The 13,967-nt window shown below is 39.3% G+C and overlaps 1 long non-coding RNA gene across 3 annotated transcripts; it reads left to right on the forward strand.

Annotated features, from left to right (window-relative positions):
* Positions 1-4,355: 4,355 nt before the first annotated feature.
* LOC141599863 (uncharacterized) lies at positions 4,356-5,642 on the forward strand. Of its 3 annotated transcripts, XR_012524001.1 has the most exons (3): positions 4,357-4,408; positions 4,829-4,895; positions 5,418-5,642. It is a non-coding gene; the product is annotated as an uncharacterized LOC141599863 (long non-coding RNA). The 3 variants fall into 3 exon arrangements; XR_012524000.1 differs by lacking the exon at positions 5,418-5,642 and having other exon boundaries at positions 4,356-4,408; positions 4,829-5,055; XR_012523998.1 differs by lacking the exon at positions 4,829-4,895.
* The last annotated feature ends 8,325 nt before the right edge of the window (positions 5,643-13,967 follow it).

The raw sequence follows: 13,967 nt of genomic DNA on the forward strand, positions 1-13,967 counted from the left end.
GTTCGAATGACCCGATCACCATCTATTGTGACAATAGAGGTGTCATCTTCCAGGCTAAGGAGCCAAAGTCTAGCAACAAATCTAGACATGTACATCGGAAAGCTCACCTGATCCGTGATTACGTGGAGCAAGACGAGATAGTGATAGACAAGATTGCGACGGATGATAACATCGCGGATCCTCTCACTAAACCGTTGAATTATGATAAGCATGTAGGGCACGTTAATTCCATGGGAATTAAACGCGTTCCTGAGTTGTAGTACTTGATTATGGATTTGATACATTATCTTTTTCATATACTATTTATAACTTCATCGTTTTATTATAATATTTTATTTTTTCATGTGGATTGTACTGACAACATTGAACGCCACAAAGTGAACTGAATTACATTATATTTGTTTTGGTCCATAATCGCCAATGTGAGCTGATAACTCCAGCTATTATATTGTGCAGTCGATTGATGGTGGGTTCAACGAGCCATAAGTCAAACGGCTGACTGATCGATCACAGATGCGAGATTATAACGATACCTCGTAGGACAACTTTTTGTGACAACGTAATGGAATCCTAAATGTTTAAAAACATTTGGTGCCAGGTCGTGGATAGGACATCCATTGTGTTCCTAGAGTCGATTCTTTTGACTATCGACTGTCTCTTGAGATTAAGGCAGTTTTTGGGTGACTTTGGTTTCTTTCCTTTGTCTGCCGTGAATCGGAGGCTAAGTAGATTTTTTTCGGGTCATTTCATACTTTGTGCTTACATCTGCAGGATTCGAGTTGAAGAAAATATCCAACCCTTATCAGGTATAGTTATTTCTCAGGGCCACTCGAGGAGTTGTAACTGAAATGGATGGCCATGCTCGAATGTTGATTCGTTTATCAGTTAAGTTACTCTCTAGTCGGGGAAACCACTCTTGATATTGATCGCTTGTAAAATACGAGCTTTGTGAATACGGATTTGCAAATTGTTTTACATTGAGTGGGAGAAATTTTAGGATATGAGAATCGGTTATCGCACATACACTTGTGAGGACAAGTGGGAGTTTGTTGGAGCTTGTGTCCTCCACAAATTAATGTGATAACATTTGTAAATCTCTTACAGGTTCACAAGGGTATACTTCGTATATTTAATCAGTTGATTAACGTTTACCTAATAACGGTTGGCTTGCTAGAAAGTTTGACGTTATTATCATACAGATGGCGGTGATCAACTGGTCCCTAAAGGTCACACCTATAGGATGTGTTTGAGAGATGTGGTTATAGAAATATGATCACATTGATGCCTAATATGACTAAACAGTTAGTCAATGTGTTGATGAGACAATTATTTAATGAAGATTAAATAATATTAGTTGAGACGAATTAACTGTCAATTCGTAAATTGAATATAATAAGTTATATTTAATTAAATGTATGTAATGTTAGCTTGGACGAATTAATCTGTTAATTCGTAATTAAATGTAATCGGTTATATTTAATATCAACAAGATGAATGTGTCATAGTGGTAATAGTGACGGTACACAAACCAAGAGGTCATGGGTTCGATCCTCACTAGATGACAATTTAACACATTTTATACATTTTTGGAATAACCAAAATAAGGAAATAATACTCCTTATTTCGGTTATATGGGCCGAAAATAAGGAAGAAAATATCCACCCTATTACTAACCTGATTCACGGTTTAAGTAGGTTAGAGGGAGATTATTTTTAGACCTAATTTTTCTACTCATTCTCTTGCCTCTTCTTATCAGTAAAAACACAAAAAAAACCTAAATTTTTACAGAAAATTTTAGATCGATTCTAGCATAATCAATAGGGCATATCTCATATCGTCTTGGGTGCAACTGATAGGCGAATATCTATTTTGATACTGTTCTTAGGCCGTATTTGCTAGGATCGAAGGTTATTTCCGAATCCTTTAATTTTGTTTATGTATTTTTATTTTATGACTAGTATCGTCTTCATTAAATTCGTTATAATCCTTAATAATAAGGGAAGTATACAGATTATTTCCCACAAGTGGTATCAGAGCCAAGGCCACGAATTTTAATTTTGATGATTTTCATAAAATTGTTTGTAAACAATAATCATGGATTCACTCTTAGGATCATTTGTGTGCTACTATCTCATTAGTTTTTTTATACTCACCATCTTACTATGAAGAGAGAAAGAAAGTACTTTAATATGACTTAGATGGACAATAGGTTGATGAATCATGTGTAGTCTATAAGGTTGTTGAAATGTAATGGTGAAGGTGAAAGTGGTAGTAAAGGTGACGACAGAGATGGAGATGGAGATGGAGATGGAGATGGTTGATGCGTTGGTATTGCTTTGAACAAACTTTTGATAAGGTGTTGGCCATGGAGATGAGCTTTTTCGGATTTTGTTGGGTGAACAAAAGGAGAAATATGGGTAATATGTGTGAAACAGGGAGAAAAGAGCAAGTCAATGCCGGAAAATTGACTTTTTTTCACCGGAAGTGGATTTTTGGTAGTCTTTCGCAAAATGAAGAAATGAAAAGTAGTTGAAAGCCAAAAATAAAATGAAAGGTAGTTGTTCATAACTGACCCTAAATAAAGGTAATTTCTGACAAAAAAAAAACAAATACTATTAATTATTATTATCGGTAGAAGCGAACCCTAATAGGCGTTGGGCAGATTAGATACGGAATTGAGAAGAGAAGCAAATGGCAAGCATGGTGGGCGCATCAGCGGCGAGGTCAGTATTCCGATCAAACTCCGTCCGTAAAGCCGCCTCCAAATTTGCGTCTGTTCCGAAGGCATCTCCATTTCGCTCCCCATCCGGAAGCAATCTACTCTCTCCCCCTCGCATTTTCAGGTAATTAATCGGTCTTCAGCTTGTGACCTCTCACACCCCCTCCCCAATTTGCCCTCCCACTTGCTCTTTTGTCGGTCTTCAATGAGAATTTGTGAATACTTACTTATTCATCATGAATATTGAAAGGAATTATGCTCCATAATTGAGGGTTGTTGTTGTTTAGGTGTCCGGCAGAATTGAGCGCATGTTTGGAGTCAATGCAACCATTCCACACCGCTACCGCATCCGCCCTTTTGACTTCCATGCTTTCTGTTTCTTCCCCTACCACCGCTTGGCCTCCTAATGGTACATACTTCTCTTTGCCTATCTAACTCATCTGACGTTTCTTTTGGTATAAACACCCATGAAGTGACATTCTATGCTTAAGAAATAATCCCTCCATCCCGCTTTTATTGTCCTAGTTTCACTAAAAGTCATATTTTAAGAAAAATACAGCTTGCACTCTTGTGCAGGTTACTCATACTTGAAACGCAGTATTAAAGAAATAACCGAGATACCCAAATAACGAAAACATTAAGAAATTATCGGGATGAAGGAAATTCATTCGATTATCTTCCTTGTGACAATCTATGTGTCTTTGGATTGTTACTGGTTAGAAATTTCCCATTTGTTTGAGTTTTTATTCTAATGATGGTAAAGAAAGAATCATGAGCGTTACCCTCTTGATGTTTGTGAGGTCTTGCAATTGTGCATGTTATGTTAAGATTAAGCATGAGGGTGGTTTTATCTTAGCCTTTTACTAGTTTGAACTTTGAACAATGTTTAATATATTTATTGAGGATTACTCTTGTCCAATCAGCTTGCTATGATGATCAGTGATATTGCTCAAAGGATAACACATCAGTCTGACCACATGCATTAATATAAGGCAACTGCTGATAATTTGGAACTTCGAGTGTGGCTGTGTGGTGCAGTTTAATAGTCGGCTGATTTCATATTAGGCTATTAGCATCCTTGTTGGAAACTTGGAACAGTTGACTTTCTCTTTATAACTTCTGTCGTCCCTTTCATATTAGTATTCTTATTTAGTATTTTCATAACTAGATGTACCATTAAAACATGGAATATTGTTTTGGTTGATGAAATTAAGTAGTCATCGCTTATTGGATCCCAAGCAGTCTATTCTAAATGAGCTTTGATAAATTCAAGGTTTTTTTATATTTGTAGTAGATCTTTGGTTTAATTTATTCATTTTATTGTAATGTTGTCCGAGAAGATGAACAATTTTCTTTCCAATGCTGTTCTCATGGATAAATGACAGATTTATAGTCTAAGGGATACTTGTTTGTTTTAGCCCATAGGTTTATACTGTCGACTGTAAAATTTTACTCTCATAAGTATAAAGTTAATTATACCTGAAAATGGTCCACAAAGTCTCTATGGGGTAATTTCACTCATTAGGACAATTAGTCTCTGAGGTTCTACTTGAAACTTTCTGTTTGCTTAGCTGGAACGGATGTAACAATGATTAAACAAATATCTAATTTCTCCCATCCATTTCGAGTTGGTTCAGGTCCATAAGCTTTGCTGTTGTGATAGTGTTCAGTTTCAGCAGTCATCTTGAAGTGAGTGTGCTTTTGATTTTCTCTTTGGTTTGTAGTCCATTTGTTTGTAGTGAGTGGTGCTAGTATTTAGCAAAGTCCGTTGCGACTTTGTCATAACATATGTTTCTCTACTCTATTAACCAACCTAGTTATCATCTTACAAGTCCATTGTTTAGCATTGTGAAGTTTACTTTGTTAGAAACTTGATTTTTTTCATTTTTTGCCTTTGAAAGTCATTTCCTGCTGCGTACCAAGTACTTTGTTAGAAACCTGAGATTTTTCCTTCGATAATTTGCTAGTTGATGTCTAATGTTTTGCATATAATGTTAAAGCTATTTTCTGAATGAGGGGGACTAAAAGATCTTTCCCATCTTCATTTATTATATTTAACTTTAATGAGTTCTTTTGACCCATGTGTCGGTCTTTTTTTTTTTTTTCTAGGTCTGTAATGAAATTTGGGCAGCTGTGGATTTCTGCTATGGAGGATAGTTTTGCTTGTTGCTTTGTGGTTAGCACTGTGATGTTCAATTGGCTGTAAAATGCAAATTACTATCATGTTTCCCTGTTTCATGTCAATAAGTATGCAGTGACTAAATAAATGGAGCTATTCTTCTTTTTTAGTCTCATTTGTTGGGTGATAAAATGGCATACATTTCGTTATTACTACATTTTAAGCCAGCAAGTAAGTTTCAGTGTTCCGCACTGTAAAGTTTTTGTGTTGACATCCCTTTTCTTGCAATTTTGAGCTTTGTTAATTTGATCTTCGTGCCAGTGTGAGTAGTATCTGGATTTCTGTTACTTCTGTATCTGTATATGTTGTTTGGGCCTTGCATCTCGGATAAAATTATGAAAACAAAATGCGTTTTCTAGTAAGAAGTTTTTGTGGTTCTTTGGGACATTAGTTTCTAACTGGGTAGGGTCTTCGATCTTGTCATTGTGTGTCCGTTTGCGTCGAATTGGTTTGAGGGACACTTGATGTTGCTCAACATTTATCTCGTTCAGTACTTTAGTGTGTAAATTGAAATTGCAGACAAATGATGAGGCAATTTGGGAGGAGCAAAGTCGCAGCGTGAAGTCGGGATGTTTTGAGAGTAGAATATGTAGCTCACAGGAAATTGAGGGAGGATAAATACTGTGCTTTGAATACTGTGTTTTCATCTAAGTGTTTTTTAATTCAAGTATTTGTACTATTCTCCACCTTGGACCAAAAATAGAATAAGGATGATTTGTTTTATATATTATTTGGCTCTATAAATTGGAATTCTCGTCCTACATTCGTAAATTAATTTGTGTTACGTGAAGTCGTGAACCACAAGTCCACAATTATAACATAGGTTATGAGTGATTTTAGAAATTGAGCCAAAATGCTTGCTTGTGAATTATTGGTTGTTTGAAAATCTCTGTTTTTTTTTTTCCATTATACTGATGCATCCAGGCTTGTTATCATGGAACAATGTCAAGCATCAATACATGATTTTGTAATATGGTTTTCTTTTCGTAATGAGACACGGTAATGTTGGGCTCTTTTCGATGAATATTTCAATGTTAATTAAGTTGGCAAGGTACCATAAGTCATAACAATAGATAAGCTTCTACTGAACTTTCTATAGTAGTTTGGGTTTAGGTTGATTGTGGCGAGGATGTGAAATTTGTGGAGTGTTTCAATTCCCGGTGTGTTTGATGACATATTTAAGAATTTCTTAAGTAAAGCTTGATGCATATGATTGATCAATGACGAAATACACTTTTACTGGTTATGCTTGATTGATCATGTAGACATTGGGGGATCATCGATGATAGTCCCGCCGAGTCTCTTGATACAAAGTTGGGGGGAAATTTGTGTTTTTTTGTATGTGCTTGACCTTAAACTTGCACTCAAGAAATCAAAATGTCCAACTGTCCAATTAAGTAATTGTGATGGAGGAAGATCAATCTTTTTAACTTCTTTTATAGCATTCTTAAGACTAGTTTCTCGAGATTTCTCAAAAAATTAATCTCTTTAATTGCGAATCTATAAACATATCCTTCGATTGTAAAGTCTAACTTACGAACTTAACCATGATATAGCATTTCATACCAAATAACATGATATTCTTATTTTAGAATCACTAGTTGGTTGCACAACGTGCAACGCGCGCGGTAGGGGTGTCATCAGTGCGATCGGCCGGGTCCGGGCCGGGTTAGGGTCAAGGTTTTGGGAGACCCGGAACGGGCTCGGGTCGGAGGCATGCCGGGCCGGGTTGAGGCGGGTTGGGTCGGGCCGGGTCAAAAGTGACGCGTGAGGCGGGTCTATGGCGGGTCCGGGTTTGGACGGGCAGAGTTTGACATTTGGGGACCCGGAACCGCCCCGGATATAGGGCGGGTCGGGCCGAGGCCAGGACCGGGTCAGGCGGGCCGGTTTCATCCACGGGTCACAGGCGGGTCGGGTCCGGGTTAGCAAGGCCGACCCGCACTAATGACTAGCCCTAGCGCGCGGTACCCAAGATACATAAACGGTGACTTTTTATTTGCATGTTACACTATTTCGTTTGGGTTTCCCTTTCTATACAGTTTAAGTGTCGTTTTGATTATATTGTGTTCGTAGTTGAAGCGAATGTAATTAGTTAGTTTATGTTTTCCACTATGGAGTTGTATTCTATCTCGCTAATTATGATTGTTTCATAGAAGTTCTTTGTTGTGGAGGCACTTTACACAATTGCCATCTTTTACTATCTGCTTTGAATTTATTTATCGATCTCAGCACAATTCTCTTTTTCCCCCTATTTCCCTTCCGCCTTCTTCTTCGTCGATTCTCTTTCACAAGCCTCTTCCTCTCTCTACTTCCAATTTTCTTCTCCTCCCTATTTCCTTTTCCCTTTCATTTTCCTTCCCCTCCTTACACAGAATTATGCGAAGGTCAACGGGATTTTCTTTCTCCCCCCGTTCCCTAACGCCTCCTCCTTTGAGCTGGACTCTCCTTTTACCCCGTCCTCTGCGCCTCTTCCTCCCTCGCTTCAATTTTCCTTCCCCTCTTGCTCCCCCTTCCCTTTATCTTTCCTTTTCCTTCTTTACCACCTTAATTCCTTCGTGAAATTCCATGTCGAATAAGAGAGCAATTATGCATATACAATCTAGACTATTACTCAGCTAAAATCACCCTCGTCCTTCTCCTTCTCATTCCCCGCCACTCTCCAAAATTTGGTTTAAAAAGCAATAAGATTGTGTTGTCAACTCTTTTATGTTAAGAAATACTAATTATCATAGAACTTTCCGAAAAAATATGAAAAACTTACTTTGAATTGTGCGAAAATTAATGGGTTTTCGAACATTATCCTCTTCTCATACTTCCATTTCTTTTTTTCTTATTTTGTCCATTGTCCACCTTCCCCTCCCCTCACCTATGCTTCATTTTCCTTCCCTTGTATATGTAGTCTCCTTCTCTTTGCCTCCTCCAACCATATCCCTCTCTCTTATATCCCACCTCCCCCTTCACTCTTAACCTAAACTAAATCACGCACACACCATCTCACTCCCTTTATCTCACTAATTGCCTCTCTCCATCCCAATTTGCATAAAATCAATCAAAGATTATCTTTCCTCCCTTCCTCTTTGTTATTTTGAACAAAACCAAGCAAACTATATCGCTTCCTCCCTTCATTATCTATCCTTATTGCATATATAACAAAAAATACAGAAACATGCCAATTAGAGAACAAAAGCAGAAGAAACCCAATGAAAATGTTTTGAGCTTTATAGCTCAAATATGAAGGATGGTATGCCAGTGATTTATGAGGATAAAATCTCAGTATCTATGTAAGTAGAAGACAATTTAATTGAATGAGCCTAGTTAAATCTTGTATACACTTTATTCATAAAAAAAAACTCATTTTTGACATCGTCCTTTCTAATCGCCTTATTAAGTCATACGTTGAACAAGAGCAAACCAACATATAAAATCATCACTTGGGCTTGTTTTAACCGCAAAGTAACACACACCAAAAAGAGAAAACAATACTATTCAGTGATATAAAGACTAAAGCTTAATAATATGTGAGATTAGCAGGTGGGCGTTTATCAGCTTATATTTTGTAAGTTTTCCAAACAAAATCCCACTTAATTTGGATTGTGAATGGAATCTTACTTGCATAATTACAATATAAACACTTAATCCCCATCCAAATGCTTCACTATATGATGCAACTCTCTGTAGGAGGTATCATTTACACACATTCCATTCTGTACACCAATTTCACAATTTATAATTGCACTTGTTTAATTATGACAATCACCGATATGTTCATTTAATTATATAATCTACTTTAGATAAGTAGTGCACACACATCCATTTCCTTTACCTCCCTCTCTCTCGCCCCCTTTTTATCTCCGTCTCCTTAACTTTTGTTTACTTGTTCAGCATTTTATATCTCCCACTCTATTTCCTCTCTCCCTCTCCATTCTCTTATGAAGTAGCGGTCCTTCAATATAATTCTTAACGCAATTTTCCTCTTAAGTCATTCAGAAACAGCCCCTTTGTATTTCTAATACAAGGATAAGGGCGCGTACATCCAACCCTCTTGATCAATGTTTAATCTCTCTCTTTCGTCTCCTTCTCCCCTCATTTGTTCACATATTCATCCCTCTCCCTCTCCCTCTCCCTCTCCTGGCATCTTCACTTCCCAAGATTAATTTGTTAAGAAACAAATTAATAACATGGCTCTGGTACCAATTTGATTTAAAACAAGTACAAATTAAAGCTGAACAGTACGTTGGACTGTCCGTTTATGGGTTAATAATATTGTCCCAGCGGAATTAAGGTGTTATTTTTGGTTTTTGTATGATAATGAACGAAAATAAAAAAGATATGACGTGAATAAACTCTCCTCCCTTGCAAAGAACTCGATATTACACATGACTGGGTTGTATGACTCTAACCCCGCAAGGATTGACTCACACTTAAATCTCTCCCTCACAAGAAAGAAATAAGACACTTATAACTCGCAAGCAATAAGTAAACAACAAGCGAAGGGACGAAGCGATTTGCACCTAATCTATGATGATATTTTTATAGTTTGTAATTTATTTCGTAGTGTGTGTTTTCATTTTACTCGTAGGCAGAATAATAAGGTAGCGCATAGCTTAGCTCACTTCGGTCCACGGCTTGAGGGTCATCGAAGTTGGATAGGTACGATCCCGTTGGATATTGGTTGTATGGCGGAACGTGATTTAAGTATAATGCATTGATTCCCCTCCGGGGTTTCCTTAAAAAAAAAACTTGTATTAATTCTGAAACTTGGATGCTTAAAACTGAATACAATGACCCCTATTTATACTAAATTGACCGACACACAACTCCTTAAACTTCCCTAAACAACACGCCTAAAATGATAAGAAAATCCGACCTTTATGATGGCAAAATTGCCTTATTACAACCTTGATAAGATTAGGAAAGAAACAATAAGGAAATAACAACACTACCTTAAATTTATTAACTAGAATAAGGAAAACAGAAATAAGGAAACTAATAATCATAGGGCAGCTCGGAAACGACCTTGACATTATCCCTCGGTTTGCGTGTTGGCTAAACCGACTCCAACCCGTCTCCATTGCTTTTCCATGTTATCATATTCACGATACTTGAGCCCATTTGGAAACCTTCAGAAATTTGAGTTACATTTCGACTAATCAAGACTTCATTTTCATTTTCTTCAAATGCTCTTGCATCATGTACTTATGGGTCTTTACTTATGAGTCGTTTCACCTCGAGACTCATTGAACGCGAGTCAAAGTCTGGTCTCGTACACCGTCGCACCATCAATCGAGTTAGCACCGAGGCACCACACACGGTTGCCCTCGTCTCGTTGAGACCAAAGTGTCTTTCCGTCCTTTGTGATGTCTGCATTTAGTCGTTAAACCGTGTCGGATTGGGATGTAACATGAGCTATTTTCTGCCTCAAAACCATGGCCCCATCTTCAGCTTCGTCCAGCAACAACAATGATGACAACAGAGATCTCACAATTGCTCAGCTAGCCAACCTGCTCACAACCCTTAAGGTCACTCTGGAGTGTGTCGAGACCCGTATCTACACTCTGGAAAAAAGGAAACCGGGGGGCATAATACTCCACCATTAACCGAAACCGAGAAGATGCTTAAACTCTTAGAAGAGCAACTCTTGGCCTGTGGGAACACCATTCACCTCAAAAACAATCGAAGGTTCGAGCCCGTCGGGGATCAACTACCTGACAAATTCACCTTGACTGATGTGCCTAAGTTCAAAGGAGTGGAGGACCCACTCAATCACATTCGGGCCTTCAAGGATTACATGTCCATCAAAGGGGTCAAACAATAGCTCTTTACCCGAATTTTTCCATCGTCCTTGGAACCGATTCCCCGTCAATGATACTATTCCCTCGACTAAAAGAGCATTACCACTTGGGACGAAGTCAGCGTTGAAGTCGCTAAGCAATATGCCGACAATGTCGAGATTCAGGCCAAATGATCTTTCTCTTTCTTCCCCGACCGTAATATGTCATTTACACTCTTTGTCCGACCTCTTTCCTTGTCGAGGAGGCGGTCCTTTGTCCGATCTCCTTTCTCTCACTAGGGAGGTGTCTGCCGTTGCTAATCTCTTTTGGTACTCTTCTTCTATTATGTACCCGTCAACCATCTCCCAAGCCTCTATAAGGCTCTTCGATGCCTTCCTTAACATGTCACTCTTTATAGCTCTGTATGCCAGTCCATGGGCGAGGGCGAAGAATGCCATTTTCGCGTTGAGACCTCGGATGTGTTGGCTCTCTAAGTCGAGGCGGTGGATGTAATACTACGGATTTTCTTTGGTGACTACTTGACCGAGTAGAGCCTACTCGGCCGAGTAGTGCTGTTGTTGTAGGTTGTTTTGGTTCTGCCGATGAAAACTCGGCCGAGTATAGTGAATACTCGACCGAGTAGAGGATACTCGGCCGAGTATACCTTTACTCGACCGAGTATTCGGTCTGGCGAGTGTTATTTTGACGGTTTGATTAGGGAGTGTTTAAGATTATTTTTATATCACGCGTCAGTTTCTAAACATCATTTCAAACTTCATCATTTCTACGTTAACCCTAATCTCTCCCTAATCACTTCCTAATAATTCCATAGCATTGTTGTGTGTGTAATCGTCGGAGTTCTTGCGAATAATTCCTCATTCTACTGTTGGTAAGTTCTATCTCTATGTTATTCATATTCGTTGGGGTTACTGTGTACATTTACGGAATTGGGAATATGAGGGTTGTGCAATGTGTAATTGTGTTATGTGATTATGGTATAGGAGAAGACTTCGTAGAGGAGCCTTTCTGATTGTTCGAGTTCATTCCTGTAATACTACGGATTTTCCTTGGTGACTACTCGACCGAGTAGAGCCTACTCGGCCGAGTAGTGCTATGGTTGTGTGTTATTTTGGTTCTGCCGAGGAATACTCGGCCGAGTATAGTGAATACTCGACCGAGTATTGGACACTCGGCCGAGTATGCACTTACTCGACCGAGTGTCCGGTTTGGCGGAGTGTTATTTCGACGGTTTGATTAGGGAATGTTTAGGGTATTTTATATTTCCGCGTCAGTTTCTAATATCATTTTAAAAGCTTTATCATTTCTACGTTACCCTAATCACACCCAAATCATTCCCTAATCCTTCTCTTAAGCATTTCGTAGCGTCATTGTGTGGGTAATCGTCGTGATTCTTGCGTATAAGTTCTCGTCGCACTGTTGGTAAGTTTCATCTTCGTGATTATTTGTACCTTTTTGGGTTACTGTACATTTATATGAGAAGGGGATTTTGGGAATTGTACAAAGTGTAATCGTGTTGCATGATCATTGTATAGGTGAAGACTTCGTAGAGGAGCCTTTTTTATTGTCCGTGTTGCATACTGTTGTTGATTGCTAAGGTAGGGTTTCCCTACTCAGTTACTGTGCTTTGTATGACATGTTGTTGTAATTATCGTTGTCTGTTGATCATCGGAGTATGGAGGTTTTTGTGACAATGTTGGTGTGAGGGGATTGAGATGACTGCGATGTCATGTGATTGTGGTGGAGTCACTTGCGGGAGTGGCTTCACACCCTAGTTCGCCCTCCGTGGAACCCGCCACGGGAGGGGATGTGCACATTAAGGGACAGGGATCGTTGTCGCTCGTTGAGGAGCTGGACTAGGTGGGATCGGCTGCGGTTACCCACTGGCGGCGAGGATTACCTGTTGCGATGGGTAATCTGGCAGGGCTACACACTTTGGTGTGTAGTCGGTTACTGTGTGAGCTTGGATGATTGGGAATTGGTGATGATCAGACAATTATTGCATTTGTTTGTCTTATTAGTTGAGTATTATCGACCGTTGTTATTTGTGGAATCTGCGGTGATCCATTCGAGAGATGGTGAGCGGGCTTTGGTATTGCTAGTGAGAGCTTGGGGATTGTCTTGGGAGATTTGCCACCACGAGTCATAGCATCACCGTCTGAGTCTTAGTGGGTTTTCAATTAATGTTAAGACTTTGAAGTTGTATTTGGTTAAACAGTATTTGGTTTTGGATATTGTAATCTTTACATTTCTCAGTACTTTAATAATTGTGCTCAATTCAGACGCTGTTGGTATGTACTAACCTAGGGCAACCGAGATGGTAACACACTCTCATGGTGGGGTGGTCCTGGTAAGGCACCTTGGTATGAGGGGGTGTTACAAAGTGGTATCAGAGCCGAAGATTCCGGCACCTAAACAAATGAAGTTAATGAACTTAGGGAGTCTAAATAAAATGAACCCGGGGAGAGTTGTTTGGAGCTACCGCAAAGACTCGGGAGACGTCCCGGAGTCGCAAATTGGCCCTCACTAACTCGACCCGGTAACATGGGAAAAGTGGTGAGAGTTAGGTTTTGTATGTACATGTTTGTGATGATGAAGGTTGGTAAAGGTAAAGTATATGTGTTCAAGTTGTGAATGCGGTGAGGGGAGGAGATGGTAGATGAGACGGGTTGTGAATGGTTGTCATGTTAGAACTCGAATAAGCATGAATTGTATGCTGATATGATTACAATGTGGCATTAAAGTTTTAATATATGCATTGTATGCTGATGTGATTATAACATGGCTTTTAAGTTCTTAAGATTATGTATTTGCTACGGGAATAGTGAGCATGATAGGGGAATTGTAATCTGTAAACCTGTTTATAGCGTAACTCGGCCGAGCAGGGCAGGTACTCGACCGAGTATGGAGTACTCGGTCGAGTAACCAAGAACTCGACCGAGTGTTGTTGATGGAAAGTAGCAGTCGCTACTGTTTGTGATAACTCGACCGAGTATGAACGTATACTCGACCGAGTAGTGTCCACTCGGCCGAGTGTTGTTACACTCGACCGAGTGTTGTTTTTGTGTTTTGACGTTCGCTTCGGGTCGATACTCGACCGAGTATCCGGGGGATACTCGACCGAGTTGGCTTTACGCGACCGAGTATGATGTATACTCGGCCGAGTGTTCTTATGGCGGAAGAGTGTTAAATTTTGAGCATGTGTTTACGTTTCTTTAATTCTTATCAGCTCGAAATGCCGCCCAAAATAACTCCTGCGCAGATCCAAGCTTCGGAGATG

The sequence above is a fragment of the Silene latifolia genome, chromosome 9 (assembly GCF_048544455.1).
Source record: "Silene latifolia isolate original U9 population chromosome 9, ASM4854445v1, whole genome shotgun sequence".
In the NCBI taxonomy this organism is placed as follows: domain Eukaryota; kingdom Viridiplantae; phylum Streptophyta; class Magnoliopsida; order Caryophyllales; family Caryophyllaceae; genus Silene; species Silene latifolia.